The 17,987-nt window shown below is 30.9% G+C and overlaps 1 long non-coding RNA gene across 1 annotated transcript; it reads left to right on the forward strand.

The window, feature by feature from the left end:
• The first annotated feature begins 4,828 nt into the window (after window positions 1-4,828).
• LOC117908455 lies at window positions 4,829-17,786 on the forward strand. Its single transcript, XR_004650197.1, has 4 exons — window positions 4,829-4,941; window positions 8,197-8,248; window positions 16,749-17,261; window positions 17,378-17,786. It is a non-coding gene; the product is annotated as an uncharacterized LOC117908455 (long non-coding RNA).
• Window positions 17,787-17,987: the final 201 nt, after the last annotated feature.

Below are 17,987 nucleotides of genomic sequence, written 5' to 3' on the forward strand. Positions count from 1 at the left end.
CCAGTCTCCGATCTTCCTAGACCTTCACAGCCTTAGGTTGTTGATGCTACCCCAAGTACCTTATTGATCATGGCTCGTCTAGACACACTTTAGGAGTTATTTATGTCCATGGACTTCTGCATTGATGCTCACCTAAGTAAGATGGAGATTCAGATGGATGACCTCACTTTTTCTGTACAATAACTCACTTCCTTGGTTACTCCATCTAGATTTGACGGACCATGCCATATTACACTCCTTTAAGTATATTTTTTTTGAGTGAATCATGGTACATTTAGGGTCTAACACATTGTCTTTATTTTGACTTTATTGATTGATTGGGTTGTGAGGTGAGGGTGTTGTTGTTTGTGTAACCGTCCCCTTTTTGGCCTTGTATGCATCATGTATGCTTTAAGCACTTTTAATACAATTGATTTTACATATAAAAAAATAAAAAATAAAAATCAGTGAACATAGAATAAAAAAAAATGAAGAGAAGTTTCCAAGGTTCAAATCTGTGTTATGGCAAAGAGTTCAATAAAAATATATTTCCTTACATTGGTCTATCCCTTCATTCTCAAATTGTTTAAAATATGCAAGTGTTTTCCATTAAAAAAAAAAAAGGGAAAGAAACCTATGTAGAGAATTATACTTTAGAGTTAGGAGAAAAATTTTGTCAACTAAATTGACTACCAAAATTAGATTGAGTTATGAAGTTACGAGAAGGCTAACCATTGAAAGGTGAAATAAGAATCAATGGAAGGCCAAGATAGTCTCTTATTGATTTATGCCTTTGAGCAAACCCATAATTTATGTGATTTATTTCTAATGTAAAATCAGATATATGCTTGGGGCTAAGGTAATCCTTCATCGTCTTGTGAAGTGGTGCAGGCTTAAGCTAGCATTGATGTAATCAGGAATGGCAATGGGGCGGGTTCGGGACGGGTCGCCCCCATCCCAACCCCGCCCCGTTTAGCAAAACCAATTCCCATCCCCGTCCCGTTTAGTTTTTTTTTTTTTTTTTTTTTTTTTTTTTAAATTACTTTAAAAAATTTTAATTACATTAAAATAAATATATTTTATAAATAATAAAATTATTATATTTTTTATAATTTATTTTATTAAAATTTTTTATTATTATCTATATATTAAAAATAGTAAAATTAAATTTTAAATTAAATTAATTTTAAAATTAAATTAAATTAAATTTTAAAATTAATTTTATATGTAAATGGGACGGTGGCAGGGCGGGATGGGGCAATACCCGAACCCGCCTCGAGTTTAAAAAAAAAATCCCATACCCGTCCCAAACCGATTTAATAAATTTTAACCCCGTCCCATTAGGGGCGGGGCGGGGCGGGCACCCGAAAAAACCTGCCCCGTTGCCATCCCTAGATGTAATAACTATTGTTTAGGCATTTTAGTGTAGATTCAAATTTTGGACTTCAACAAAAATCTCAACACAAAATACATGTAATCCAATGAAATAAAATAAAATAAAATAAATAAATAAATAATTTAACCTAATGGAATACAATTCATGTTCTAAATTAAAAACAACTGAACATCGTCAATCCCCCAAAGAAAAAAGTCACTTTCTTGACTACAAATCTCTATTATAATTAAAATATTAAAGTCCAAATATATGATAACTTTGGCCAAGAAAAACTAGAAATAGAGTTACTATAGCTTTGTAATATTTTGGATCGTCGTCCATAATCAACTCTAATGTGTTTAGTTGTTTTTATATTAGAATGATTAATTATTTAATACTTTAATGAAACCCTACTTTAAATAAATAAGAATAAAATATGGATAGAGATTTCCTAAAATAAACCTAGTTAAACTAAAGAGTAATTATTGATTTTTAATTCAATTAACAAGTTGGGGAGTTCCACAATTCAACCTTAAGTGAAACAAGGGCATATATTTTAATTAATCTTATAGTATTTAGAGTGCATGGTTAAATGAGATCTATCGAAGTTCCACATCTCAAAGTTATCTGTTTTAATATTTTATTCCATTTTGTCTTACTTAATAAATAAATGAATATAAAATTTTGGTTTAGGTATAAGATTTTAGGTTTTACTACTCTATGTAAATTTACCTTAGGGAAGATAACAATGATAAAATCCCTAGATCGAGAATTACCAAGAAGCTCTAGTATTAAAGAATGTGTAATTGTACTAATATCTACAATTGTACTAATAATGCAATTGATAACTATGTATTGCATCAAACTAATTTTGAAGGGTATTTTGATCTCAATACTAATATCTTAACCTTTCATTTATTACATTATTATCCAATTTCACCAATTATTTCCTTTCAAATCTAATACTAAGTTTTCATGTGATTGTTAAGGAGAAGGATGTAAGTGATTGAAGCAAAAATATGCGCCTTAATCAAAGATGAAAATATCAGTAATTGTAGATATATCGGTAATTTAATTTTATAGATATGTCGGATATGTAGAAGATATGTTGACAGATATTTTGACCCAAAATATCATGATTAAAAATTAATAAAAATTCTAAAAATATTATAAAAAAAAAAACTATATAAGAAGTAAAAATAGACATTTTAAAATTATTTTTTAAAAAATATAAATTTTATAAGTATACATTTATTATTAAGTTACACTATATTATTTTATAACAATACTATGATAACATGTTTAATTTTAAAATATATTTAATATTAATATTATGATCCATTTTAATTTAAATGTATTTAATGATATCAAATAAATAAGAAAATATGTATAATTTGTTTAATATTTATATTTTTATATTTAATATATATATAGACTATATAAAATAAAAAAAAGGAAAATTATGTTTTTATATTTTTGGTAATAAATTAAATCAAATGTAAAAATAAAATAATGAGAATTAATTTACTTAATAAAATAATCTTTAGTATTCTTATATATACATTTTGGTGCATTTTTTTTCTTTTTATCAGAGAGCAAATGGTTGCTACAAATTCAACTTGACCAGCAACCCACATTGACCAGATTGAAACAAGCCAAAAAATTGGCAAAAAAATATGAAAATATCAATGTATAAAAAAAAAACAAAAAAATCGGGTCATCGATATATCCATTTGAAATTCATATCTACACATCGTGATACTAGATTTATAGACAATTAATTACAATGACAAATTATTGTACATATTTTACCTCCAACCACCTACATCCCCTGCATTACTTAACAATGGCAAATTACAATTACCCTCAATTTGTATAGGCAGTTCCCATCCAAGAACCTCAACACACACATTATAGTTTGTATTATGATAGCACCAGGGGGGAAAATGGATTCTCTCGTGTATTAAAATCATTCAGATTATTGCTGCATTTCCCAAACACTTGACCATGACAAATGAATAAAAACCCTCAACATTTATGTTTAGTCCTCATGCTTGTAACACATTTTGGTCTATTCTATGGTCATGAAGGTGGATTCTCCTATGTACTAGACTCCCCCACAATATGTTTCGAGCCCCCATATTATGCCTATGTCCCCGCATTACTTAACAGAGTCAAATCTTTAAATTATTTGATTGTTTTGTGGTCATAAGTTTCTAATGTTTCATATAATTTTTAAAGAATCCATAAAGGATGCATTGACCGGAAATGATCATGTTTCAATCTTCTCAATTGAATCCTTGTGATTATAAATTTTTATCTTTTCATGAGCTGTTTGTCATCTTTTATTCCCAAAATACCTTGTGAAAACTAAAAACCTAAAAATTATTTAGAAAAAAAAACTTTTCAACCCAACATCCCAAGTCATTACAATTTGTGGTGTAATCTTCAATCTCCTCAATTCAAAATCTATGAATTATTTGACTCTTTTGTGGTTATAAATTCTATCCATTTGATATGATTTTTAAAAAATCTTTAAAGGATGCATTTTACCATTGAAAGCTATATTTCAATCTTTCTCAATTAAATCTACAAATTATTTGATTATTTTTTTATTATAAATTCCTATTGAGGAAAAGTACGAGTTTACTTGTTCAACATACCAATAAATCACATTTGAAATCGTAGGAGCCATGATTAAGAATTTGACTCAAATCATCTTAAAAGTTAAAAGTTACACTTGTTTTTCAAATATTGTTTTTATTATTTGAGAAAATCATTCAAATCAAGCTTAACTAATATGAAAAATAGAAATATTTACTATTATTGAAAAATATAAAGCTCATATTTGAAAATTTTATCCAAATAACCTTTAAATTTACGTATTTTTAACATTTAAAATACTATTAAACAAAAATTTAATTTGAAAATAATGATCATATATTCAAAATGATTAATTCCATTCACTTCTATGAGGTTTGAGCTAAATATATTGAGTTATCGGTAATTGAAATTTCATCAAATACCTTTTATATATTTCTTAAATGAAATCTCAAATTCTTGTTATCTGAGCTATTTAAACCAAATCCTAAAAAAATGTGAGTAAAATCTATTTATGTTCAAAATTGAAGATGCGAATAAAGAGAATACATAAAGACTAAAATGAAAATATTAGTCCAATAAATAAATAATTTAATTTAATTGTATAAATTTGATAGAATATAAATCTAAATCATTTTGGGTATACTTAATTAATTAAATAAAAACTATATAAATTTAAAAAATCAAATTACTTTTGAAATCCAAAACCCTACTTCAACCGAATTAAATTCATCATGGATTGAAAACCATCAAAAGTGGAAGTGGGCTTGTTGCAAAAATTTGATTGAGCCGGCTTACAGCCCAATAATTCATAAATTGGACCGGCCCAGTCTCAGCCCTTTATATCACCCGACTCAACTCACCCCCTCATCGTATGCCCTTTTAGGGTTTGCTTGCGATGAAGAAGCGCCGCCGATCTGATTTCTCACAAAAGCATTCAGATTCCTTCCCCAAATGCTACGTTTCGGTAGATCTCTCAGTATTGGGTACTCTTCCTATCTTTATCCCCAATTCAATCAATCAATTTCTAGTTTCGATGTAATCGTTTGGATGCTGAGAAAATAACGAGAAAATGAAAGAAAGTTTTTGAATCGTTAAATTTTCATCATCTAGGGCTTCACCTAGATCTCACATGACCTTGGCCTAGCTGATTTGAGTTGTTTAATTTTTAATTTGTTTTTTCTGTTTGTTTGTTTTGATTTCTGGTAACAAAGAAATTGCTGAGAGATAACATAGTAATCAATTTTTTTATTTTATTTTATTTATACTTTGTTCTTCATTTTCTAGTTAACCAAACACAGAGTCGGATTTCCTGCTTATTTGAATCGAGTTTCTTCCCTTTTTTTTTTTAACCTCTATTTGAATACTTTCATATTCAAAATATCTTTTCGACTCCATTTCTTAACTATGCTGAGCAACCAACCTAATAGGAATGGATCATGTTTCTGGTATTTTCCTTAGGTTGAAATGATTTAGTCTCTATGTTTTGTCAATTAAAATACCCAAATTGTAATGTTGTTTCTCATTGGATCTTTGATAAATATATTTTCTTTGATGTATGAGAACATTTTTATGAATTGTGGAGACGAGCAGTGGTCTCCAATGGGCGGGGCGGGCTGTAAATAGGAGGCCCGCGACCCAGCTCGGGTCGGGCCTATGGGCCCGTTGACTGGTCAACGGGCGGGGCCATGCTAAAATGCTAGGCCCGGCTGGCGCGCGGGCCGGGCTGGCGGATTTTTTGAATTAAGCCAAAATGGCTTTCAAAAAGCCAAGGGAAGGGAGAGGGGGGATTCGAACCCCTCCCTCATGTTTAAACTTTAAGCTTCTAACCAACTAAATTACATTCTTTTTATGTTTATTAATTAAGTTAGTTATTTATATATATATATATATATATATATAAATAAAGTATATTATTTAAAAAAAAAAAAATTAAAGGCTCCAACGGTCATGTGACCGTTGGAGCTTAGCTCCAACCCATGTGACCGTTAGAGCTAAGCCTCCAACGGTCACATGACCAATTATTTTGAATTTTGAATTTTTTTTAACCTTCCTATAAATACATTTTCTTCCTTTTCATTTTTTCATCAAATACTCTCTATTTCTCTCACATTCTACAATATTTCAAATTCTTTTATTTTTCCCTCAAATTATATAATATTGTTGGTGGTGCAAAATAAGCATTGGTGGCTCCAAGAGTTTAAATTTGCTAGGAATTTCTACCTCGGTTCTCTAATTGAGTAACATACTTCACCTCTACTACTTTATTTTTTTGTTACATTTTTTTTTATATTTATTACTTTATTATTTTTGGCATAATATTTTATCAATAATTATAATATGACAAGTGCTTCTTCATCTAGTTCATGTGATGAAATATCATCAAACAAAAAATTTACTTCAAATATATGAAAATTTTTTGATAGAATAGAAATGATTTTAGAAAAAAAAAAAAAAAGCAAAATGTAAAATGTAAAATTTGTAATAAATTTCTTACTAGTGGCTCAAATGCAGACATAAGTCATTTAAAAAAACATTATGAAAATTGTAAAACTAAAAATAATGTGGATATTAGAAATTATATGCAATTAGGTAAAAATGAAAGTGGAAATTTAAAAACATTTTCTTACGATGAATCTAACTGTCATGAAAAAATGATTGATTATATGATAAGAGCAGAACAACCTTTTAACATGATGGAAATTCATAATTTTGCAGGAACAATTCAACAAGGTATTAATTCTCAATTTAAATGTTGGTCTGGAAATACAGTTAAAAGAGATATTATGAAAAAAATTTATACACAAAAAAAAATTAAAATTTTTTTTTTTGCAAATTTTGAAGGAAATATTTGTTTAACATATGATATTTGAACATCTTTAACTCACACATGTTAAACAAGTATTTCCTTCAAAATTTGCAAAAAAAAATTTTTTTAATTTCTTTTTGTGTATAAATTTTTTTCATAATATCTCTTTTAACTGTATTTCCAGACCAACCTTTAAATTGAGGATTAATACCTCGTTGAATTGTTCCTGCAAAATCATGAGTTTTCATCATGTTGAAAGGTTGTTCTGCTCTTTTATTATATAATCAATCATTTCTTCACGACAGTTAGATTCATCGTAAGAAAATGTTTTTAAATTTCCACTTTCATTTTTACCTAATTGCATATAATTTCTAATATCTACATTATTTTTAGTTTTACAATTTTCATGATGTCTTTTTAAATGACTTGTGCCTGCATTTGAGCCACCAATAAGAAATTTATTACAAATTTTACATTTTGCTTTTATTTTTTTTTTATTATTTTCTAAAATTATTTTTATTCTATCAAAAAAATTTCATATATTTAAAGTAAATTTTTTGTTTGATGATATTTTATCACATGGACTAGATGAAGAAGCACTTGTCATATTATAATTATTGATAAAATATTATGCCAAAAATAATAAAGTAATAAATATAAAAAAAAAATATAGTAGCGGTGAAGTATGTTACTCAATTAGAGAACCGATACAGAAATTCCTAGCAAATTTAAACTCTTGGAGCCACCAATGCTTGTTTTGTACCACCAACAATATTGTATAATTCGAGGGAAAAATAAAAGAATTTGAAATATTATAGAATGAGAGAGAATTTGATGAAAAAATGAAAAAGAAAAAAATGTATTTATAGGAAGGTTAAAAAAAAAAATTCAAAATTCAAAATAATTGGCCATGTGACCGTTGGAGGCTTAGCTCCAACGGTCACATGGGCTGGAGTGACCGTTGGAACCTTTAATTTTTTTTTTAAAATAATATACTTTATTTTTATATATATATAACTAACTCAATTAATAAACATAAAAAGAATGTAATTTAACTGGTTAGAAGCTTAAAGTTTAAACATGAGGGGAGGGGTTCGAATCCCCCCCTCTTCCTTCCTTTGACTTTTTTGAAAGCCATTTTGGCTTAATTCAAAAAGTTCGCCGGCCCGGCCCGCCCGCCAGCCCGCGGGCTCATAGGTCCGGCCTAGCATTTTAGCATGGCCCGGCCCGTTGACTAGTCAACGGGCCCATAGGCCCAGCCCGAGCTAGGCCGCGGGCCTCCTATTTACGACCCAGCTTGGCCCGCCCGTTGGAGACCCCTGATAGCATCATTGTGTTGAAATATTAAGTGATGGCATGTGGCTGGACTTCTCGATATTGTAATTGAAATTAAATATTTATCCTTCTTTTTTCTTTATATTTTTCAATTTAGGTTTGCTTCTTACGAGTGAGAAGTACCATGGCATGAGTGGAGTCGGAAAAAGGTATGAATAATTGTACGTCTTTTACTGTATTAAGTGGAATAATGCTTTATAAGTTCATATAATATATTTTTGTTTGGGAGACATTATATTCCACATTAGCAATAGTAATATACACATTTGGCAAATGTATCATAAATTTGTTTTGTAGTTTTCAAACTTTTTTTTTCCCTCTTATTTTTAGTTTTTCAAAGGAATTATTGCTAGGTATCATTGATTTCTTTGGCCTAATTTCCCAAATATAAGGCTAATTCTTGAAGTCTTGATTAACATGCTACTACTTATGGACATTATTAGCCTTTATTATATTTGGTTTCCTTTTGCCATATTTTGTTATTACCATAAGTCTAGTTATTTATAATCTAAAGAGCAAATGAAATTTGACTAGTTTTGAACTTGAAATTGTCCATGTTGAATATTTTCTCTTAATCTCTGATGTTCGGGTGATAAACCTTGAATGGGATGGCGAGGATAATGGTTAAGAACATTTTCTAATTTTTGCTTGGAAAGCAATTGAACAAAAAACAAAAAAGGAGAAAAGGGAGGGAAATGGAGAATGGTAAGATATATTGACTTTGGAAAATTAAATGAAATTCATTTCTCATCCATTTCAAACTTGGCCTATTATTGTCAAAAATTAAAAGGAAAAGTGTTGTAAGTTATAGTAATGCTAGCACATGTGTTCTTAGGTGTCTACTTTCGACCTCAAGATTCAACCATTTTTTTTTTAATGGGACCATGGTCATCTTTGGCTCTTAATCTTTTTCTCTAATTGGAAAGGGAACTTCATAAGCTGAGCAGTGGCAATTTGCTGATGACCCAAAGAATATGATTTTATGTTGGGAGTTGTTTGTTTTAGTTGGATAAGCTAAACGAAAGTTGTTGTCTCCTTAATATGGACATATAGACTATCTTACACACTTGGTTGATTTAGGGCATTCCCTCCCCTTATAGATTCACAATGTTAGTAAAAACTTTCTGATTGTCTTTTGAAAAATTGCTAATCTTGTTTTGAAAAGTTTCTAATTTTCTTTTGAATTGAATAAAACTCCAACTTGATCCATGAATAAACTTGATCTCATCTTAGGCATCATTTGACGCATTTCTTGTTTTTAGTTGTGACCAATTTGCCTTTTCATGTTAAATTGGCCCATTTATTTAACTGTATCAAACTAACCCATTTATTTAGTCATGTCAAAATGACCTATTTACTAAATCATGTGAAAACAATTTGTTTACTCAATCACATCAAAACGACCCATTTATATAATTGCTTCAAAATAATCCATTTACTTAATATTGTTAATTATCCGATTACTTAATCATGTCAAAATGATTCATTTACTTGATCATGTCAAAATAATCCGTATACTTGATCATGTCAAAATGACCCATTTACCTGATCATGTCAAAATGACCTCTTTACTTAAATCATGTTAAAAAGATCCATTTAGTTATTTGTGTCTAAATGATCCATTTATTATCAAATCCATTTAGGACCAATTTAACCCATATAAATTTAGTAATTTTATATATTTAAAAATTATCAATATTTATTTATTTATTTATTTATTGCTAGTTTTTGTTTATCTAGAAGACTTCCCTCGAAGTCTTTACTTATAAAAAAAAATTAAATAAATAAAGGCATCGGGATACTAACTTCCCTTCCCGATGGCTCTAATACTAATATGTTTCTCATAGCCCTTGGAAATCAAGTCAACAGAGTTGAGGAGATTATTGAAACTCAAGATCACCTTAAGAAGCCTTTTGTTAAGAATGATAATAAGCATTTGTTTAAGCCTTTTGAATTATCTAAGAAATTCCAGGAAAATCCTCAAATTGATCAAGCTTTCATTGATAGAATAAGCCAAAAGGTTAAAGATAATCTTGTTATCCCTGAAACACCTCAAACTTTTGCTATCCATGAAACACCTCTACCTTCCCATAGGAGAATCCTTTTGGTTAAAAGGAATATTAGTCCAAAAGCAAAAGATAATGGACTAATTAGGTTAACCAAAGAACCTTCTATCCAAAACCCTTTTAAGGATCATAGTGATAAACAAGAGATTATCCTTAAAACCCTGACTATTAAAGATCTTCAAGAAGAAATAGGGCAGTATAAGAAGGATATTAAGAACCTAAGACAACCTACAAGCTCATAATTCCCTATCCCTCATGATTATATCAACAGGGCAGGTTTTAACCACAGTAGTCCTAAAAAGGAAGACTTTGAAGAAGTTCTTGAATCTTCACAAGACAATAGTGATAAGATAAATGCATACTTAAATACTATTAGTAAAGTTATCTTCCAAAGGTGGGAAGTCTCCCTTACTATAGTAATTAAGAATAAATTTATTCTTAATATTATTGCTATAATTGATTCAGGAGCAACTTTGAATTGTCTACAAGAAGGTCTTGTACCTACCCAACTTTATGAGAAAACCAGGCAAGCCCTTTTTGGTGTTAATGGTAAAAAGCTTATTATCAAGTACAAGCTTTCGAATGCCCATATTTGTAACCAAGGCATTTGCATTAAGCAAACCTTCATTCTTGTTAAAGATCTCAAGGAGAAAGCTCTCCTTGGAGTCCCTTTCTTAAGCTCCATCTTTCCCATGAGGGTAGATGATCAAGGTATAAGAACTAAGCTTTTAGATAAGGAAATTCTGTTTGAATTTGCCAATCCACCTGGAGAAAGAAGTATAAACACCATAAAAGGTCAGGTGATTAAGGCTAAACAAAATCATGTTAATCTCTTAAAGCAAGAGATTGCTTTGGTTAGAACAGAAGATCAATTGAAGGTTAAGAAAACTCAAGATACCATAGAAAATTTTAAGAATAAAATTATTAAGGAAGTGTGTTCTAACATTCCTAATGCTTTTTGGCACAGGAAGCAGCATGAGGTAGAATTACCTTATGAGCTTGATTTTAGTGAGAAAAATATTCCCACTAAAGCAAGACCAATCCAAATGAACAAGGATTTGTTAAACTATTGTGAAAAAGAAATCCAGGATCTCATAAATAAGAAGTTTATAAGGAAGTCTAAATCCCCTTGGAGTTGTTCAACCTTTTATGTTTAGAAACAAGCTGAACTAGAAAGAGGAACACCTAGACTAGTCATCAACTATAAGCCACTCAATGATGTTTTAAGATGGATCAGATATCCTATCCCAAATAAAAAAGACCTCCTTCAAAGATTGGTGAAGTCCAAAGTTTTCTCTAAGTTTGACATGAAATCAGGATTTTGGCAAATCCAGATTGCGGAAAAAGATAAGTACAAAACAGCCTTTGTGGTCCCATTTGGTCATTATGAGTGGAATGTAATGCCCTTTGGCCTTAAGCATGCACCTTCTGAGTTTCAAAACATAATGAATGAAATCTTTAACCAGTTTTTTGATTTCATTATTGTTTACATTGATGATGTTTTGATTTACTCAGATTCTGTTGAACAACATTGGAAACATCTCAATAAGTTTGTTGAGACTGTTAAAAGCAATGGTTTAAGCTTGTCAGCCACTAAGATTAACCTCTTTCAAACTAAAGTAAGATTCCTAGGTCATCATATTCACCAAGGAACATTCACTCCCATTCAAAGATCAATTGAGTTTGCTGATAAGTTCCCTGATGAGATTAAGGATAAGAAACAATTGCAATGTTTCTTAGGAAGCCTTAATTATGTGTCAGATTTCATACAAGATTTAAGCCAATTATGTGCCCCTTTAAGACAAAGACTTAAGAAAAATCCAGTTCCTTGGAATGAGGATCATACCAAGATTGTCAAGATAGTCAAATCTAGAGTTAAGACCTTATCGTGTCTTGCCCTAGCTGATACTACAGCCTTTAAAATTGTTGAGACTGATGCCTCAGATATAGGATATGGTGGTATTCTTAAACAGAAAATCGACACTCAAGAAAAGTTGGTTAGGTATACTTCAGGAACTTGGAATAATGCCCAACTCAACTATAGCACCATTAAAAAAGAAATTTTAAACATTGTTTTATGCATTTCAAAATTTCAAGATGATCTTTTAAATTAAGAATTTTTATTAAGAGTTGATTGTTTATCGGCAAAATCAGTCTTACAAAAAGATGTTAAAAATATAGCTTCTAAGCATATTTTTGCTAGATGGCAAGCCATTTTAAGCAATTTTGATTTTCAAATTGAATATATTAAAGGAGAAAATAACTCAATTCCTGATTTCTTAACTCGTGAATTTTTGCAGGATTCACAAGATCATGGTTCCCAAAAAGCAATCCTTTAAGAAATCATCATCTTACATGAAACCTCATTCAGTCTTATCAGAAAAATTCAAACCTTTGTATTATGATTTTGCTTCGGGATCTCAAGGATCTACTTCTGATTCTATTCCTCCAGTTCTTAAGCATCCTTCCTCCCCTGTTGTGGAAGAAGGAAATATTTTTGGTTCTCTACCTTTGGTGGAAGAACCCATCCCCTTAGATTTCTACTTTTGATACTAACCCCTTATCTGTTCATAAGAGTATTTGTGATTTGCGGGCTAGGTGCAGGACCCTTGAAAAAAGGCTAGAAATAGCTAAACTTCCTAAAGAAGATATAAGCCAAGCCCCTTTTTCCCCACTGGAAATTGGTGAGAAAAAACCATTCACCCCACTGGTGAATGAGAAATTAAGTAAGGAAGAGCAGGAGTGCATTATCTTTAGAATGCTTCACCGTAGGAATGAGATCATGTCCACTCTTAAGCCAGATGATATTTATCAGCTAATTTGTGAAAAAGCCAAGTCCAGTGCAGAAGAAAAGCAAGTTTTTATTTCGGCTTATCTTCAGGATCTGCACATTTATCTTTCAGCCATTCCTGGTCTCAGTGTTCCAGGATTAAATTCAACTAAGGAAATGGAATTTGATGGCTCAAAACTTTGCAGAAGTTGTACTGAACCGCTTCTTCATCAACATGACAACAAGCAAACTTGCAACTGCAATAGAAATTTCACTATCAACAGAGCTTGCATTGATCTGCAGTATTACTAGCCAATTAACCTTGTTTTCAAAGGAGAAGTTTTAATCCTAACTACTGAATTGCTTCTTGATTATGGATTGGTTTACCAACTTATCTCTCTGATCCAAGTCAAGCTAGCAATTTTGGCAGAAAGGTTAACCTAAGCTTAACCCAAGGTTTTAAGCTAAACAAGAAGTTTGCTGACGCCATTTTTATTAGCAAAGCTCCTGAATGGATTTCTAGAGGCAACATTCTTCCAACCCAACACTATGTTAATCTTCATTACCAGAATAGAAGACCTACTCTTCTGTCCAGTCCCTTAGTTCAAACCGATATTTGCGCAGAGCCAATTATTAAGCAAATCAAGCATTGGAGAGCCAGAGTCATCAACAGAGACTTTGAAGCCTACCCAAAAAACATGGGGCATCTCATTGCTGCGGATTCCCTACATCAGATATTTTGCAGTAAAAAGATTGACCATTTACCGTTCAAATTCATTATTCAAGATACTCAGCTCCTGCGGATTCCTAATTCATTTCAGCCGAAAGCAAGATTCTGGGTCAAAAGTCAAAAGTGCTACAGTTCCCTTTTTACTGTTCACTATTCAAGCACTATTCAAGCACGGGTCTACTGTTCATTATTACTATTCAAGATTCCTTTTTGCCTATTTAAGGAGGCTCGATCCTCATTTGTAAGCACGCATAATTTTAATAGACACCCAAGAGAAGGTCATATGTAATGAAAACAGGAATTATGTCATGATTCAAAACAAAGAAGAGGAGTTAGAAAATACAAAAGATATCCAACAAGAAATTTAAAGAGAAGGAACCAAAAAACTTGTTAGTTCATAATAAGCTTAAAACCAGCCATGATAGGCGGTACAAGAATGAAAAACATAAGATTAAAAACAAAGCTTAATTAAAACCATCCATATAGGAGGTACAAGAACATAAAATGAAATAAAAACAAAACTTAATTAAAAACCATCCATGTAGGAGGTAATCAAAACATATTTATATTATACATAAGGAGAAATATCTTACAATAGACAAGGGTAGGAAAGCTTGAAGAAAGCTTGAAAGCTTGAAGGGCTTACATGATGAGAGAGAAAGAAGAGAGAAGGGAGAGCATAAGCTTGGGAGAGGTTTCAGATCTAAAATTATGCGTGCTTACAAATGAGGACCGAGCCTCCTTAAATAGGCAAAAAGGAATCTTGAATAGTAATAATGAACAGTAGACCCATGCTTGAATAGTGAACAGTAAAGAGGGAACTGTAGCACTTTTGACTTTTGATCCGGAATCTTGCTTTCGGCTAAAATGACTGCTGATCAATTAATCAGGGAGGAATATATTCTGAGCGATGATCCATTAGGAGCTGAGTATCTTGAATAGTGAATTTGAACGGTAAATGGTCAATCTTTTTACTGCAAAACATCTGATGTAGGGAATCCGCAGCAATGAGATGCCCCATGTTTTTTGGGTAGGCTTCAAAGTCTCTGTTGATGACTCTGGCTCTCCAATGCTTGATTTGCTTAATAATTGGCTCTGCGCAAATATCGGTTTGAACTAAGGGACTGGACAGAAGAGTAGGTCTTCTATTCTGGTAATGAAGATTAACATAGTGTTGGGTTGGAAGAATGTTGCCTCTAGAAATCCATTCAGGAGCTTTGCTAATAAAAATGACGTCAACAAACTTCTTGTTTAGCTTAAAACCTTGGGTTAAGCTTAGGTTAACCTTTCTGCCAAAATTGCTAGCTTGACTTGGATCAGAAGAGATAAGTTGGTAAACCAATCCATAATCTAGAAGCAATTCAGGAGTTAGGATTAAAACTTCTCCTTTGAAAGCAAGGTTAATTGGCTGGTAATACTGCAGATCAATGCAGGCTCTGTTGATAGTGAAATTTCTATTGCAGTTGCAAGTTTGTTTGTTGTCATGTTGATGAAGAAGCGGTTTAGTACAATTTCTGCAAAGTTTTGAGCCATCAAATTCCATTTCCTTAGTTAAATTTAATCCTGGAACACTGAGACCAGGAATGGCTGAAAGATAAATGTGCAGATCCTGAAGATAAGCCGAAATAAAAACTTGCTTTTCTTCTGCACTGGACTTGGCTTTTTCACAAATTAGCTGATAAATATCATCTGGCTTAAGAGTGGACAGGATCTCATTCCTACGGTGAAGCATTCTAAAGATAATGCACCCCTGCTCTTCCTTACTTAATTTCTCATTCACCAGTGGGGTGAATGGTTTTTTCTCACCAATTTTCAGTGGGGAAAAAGGGGCTTGGCTTATATCTTCTTTAGGAAGTTTAGCTATTTCTAGCCTTTTTTCAAGGGTTCTGCACCTAGCCTGCAAATCACAAATACTCTTATGAACAGATAAGGAGTTAATATCAAATGCAATGAAAACCTAGCTCTATTTAAATATTTAATTTTTTTAATTATAAATATCATGTTATTTAAAAGATCAAATAAATAATTAGGTAAGATTTTATATATTTCATTATAAAAATTAAAATTATTTTATAATTAAAACATTAAACAAGCGTAGAATTAAATTTTAATTTATTTTTATATCATAAATATGTTGGAATCAGGTTAAAAGGGTTACAATCATCTTAATAGGTTGAACAAGTTAAAATCGTGTTAATAGGCTAGAATCGTGTTAGTTGGTTATTTGTGTCAATTCTTACATAGGTCAATTTAACTCATTCATTAAATGGGTGGTGTCATGTTACAATCGGGTTGGGTTCACGTCAAGTCATCTTGATATGATTATAAAACGAGTTGCATTGATGTTGAGCAAATTGTCATTACTCATTCATTAAACAAGTCGTGCTTATGTCAAGTCATTTTGATATTATTGTTAAACGATGTGTATTTAGGTTGAGCAAATTTTCATTATTTCTTATAAAAATACAAACTCGACACAACACCACCTATTGCCACCACTAACCAAAAACGTGATAGAATATGTTATTCTACCTCTTAACCTATCCCATGATATATGTATGTAGTGGATCAAAGATATATCTCTAGTTTCAAAAAAGTAATACAAGAAAAAAAAAAAAAGGTAAGGAAAATTATTGGAGAATACAAAAGAGATCAAATATAATTAAAATTAATTAAAAACTTAAATAGTTTCAAATTATTTAATATTTATATAGAACAATAAGTGAAATAAATTCAAAGTAGCAACATAAAAAAATTGTTAATTTTAAATTTATTTTTTATTTTCCCTTAAGTTTTCCCTCGAGAATCAAGCATAGCCTACTCTTTAATTTATTTTTTTTTAGATTTTTTTTCTCAAAATTTTAAAGGATAAATGTTAAAAAAAATTACAGTGTGGTAAAATATTGGAAGGAAAAAAGTGGTATTAACCTAATTATACAAAGAGACTTGACCTAGCAATTGAGTTTTTTTGCATTTGGCAATTTGCTACTTATGCTTGAGAAAGTTACCTTGAAAGCCACTAGACTTTGATTAACTAATGCAGTGATTGGGCTAATTCCATAATTGTCCTTATTGAATTTCAGATGGAAGAGTCTAGTTTTACCCAGCTTGCAGCTTCAAAAATGTGCATCCGAATTCAGTTGATCCCAATGAAGAACACAGTCCTCCATATTACAACTTGGATTAACCAAATTAATGATATGGAATAGATTTTACAATTTCATTGGTGTTCACCCTTACTGCAACAACCTAATCTGAAAGGTAACGCGCCTTTACAGATTATAGTAAGGATTTGAATGAATATATGGAAAATGGGGTTGGAGCAGATAAGGTGATGCTGAGGATGACAAATTTGGAGAAAGAAACAACATTACACCAAGTAGTGTAATATCATCATCTCCAAGGAATGAAGTTTGTTATCGAAGAAGACCCCGAATTTACCTATGGTGCTAATGATACGAGGTTGATTCTTCTTTACATGGTTGCCGAGAGGAAGTTTGAAGACATTAAATATGATCATTTACTTGCATTTCACCAACTTAGTGTTATCATGGGTAGAACGGCCTTGCATGATACCATAGTTTTCAATGATAAAGGTAATATATATGTGATTTTTTTTTTTTTTAACTTGAAATCCTCATATGACCAGATGTCTTAGTATTGTAATCAAAATTAAATATTTATCCTCCATTTTTTATATTTTTTAATATAGGTTTGCTTCCTACACGTGAGAAATATCATGGCATAAGTGGAGTCGGAAAAAGGTATGAATAATGTATTTACTATATTAAGTGAAATAATGTTTTATAAAGTTCTATAATGTATTTGTGTTTAGTAGACATTATGTTTAATATTAGCAATAGTAATAATATTAAAATTTGAGTTTGTACGCACGTTTGGTTGATGAACCATAAATTTGCTTTGTAGTGGTTCAAACTCTTTTGGTGTTTTGTAGAAATTTTTTTCTTAATCTTTGATGTGTGATAAACCTTGAATGGGGATAAGAATGTAAATAAGATCATACTTTAGAAGAAATAAATCAAAATCCCAGCGTAAGGTTTTGGTTTCCATAACAAATGATCTTTTTATTCCTTTTTTAATTTGAAAAAAAATGAACCCTACACATTAATGAATTGAAATGAAATTGATTTCTCACTCGTTTCAAACTTTGCCTAAAAGTTATATTTCTAATCTTATTGTCGAGATGAAAAGGAAAAGTGTCAGAAGAAGTTATAGTGATGTTGGACCCTTAGATTCAGCCTCTCTCTCTCTCTCTTTTATTTTATTTTTTCTTTTTTTATGGGATCATGGCCATCTTTGGC

This window comes from Vitis riparia, chromosome 19, assembly GCF_004353265.1.
Source record: "Vitis riparia cultivar Riparia Gloire de Montpellier isolate 1030 chromosome 19, EGFV_Vit.rip_1.0, whole genome shotgun sequence".
Classification (NCBI taxonomy): Eukaryota; Viridiplantae; Streptophyta; class Magnoliopsida; order Vitales; family Vitaceae; genus Vitis; species Vitis riparia.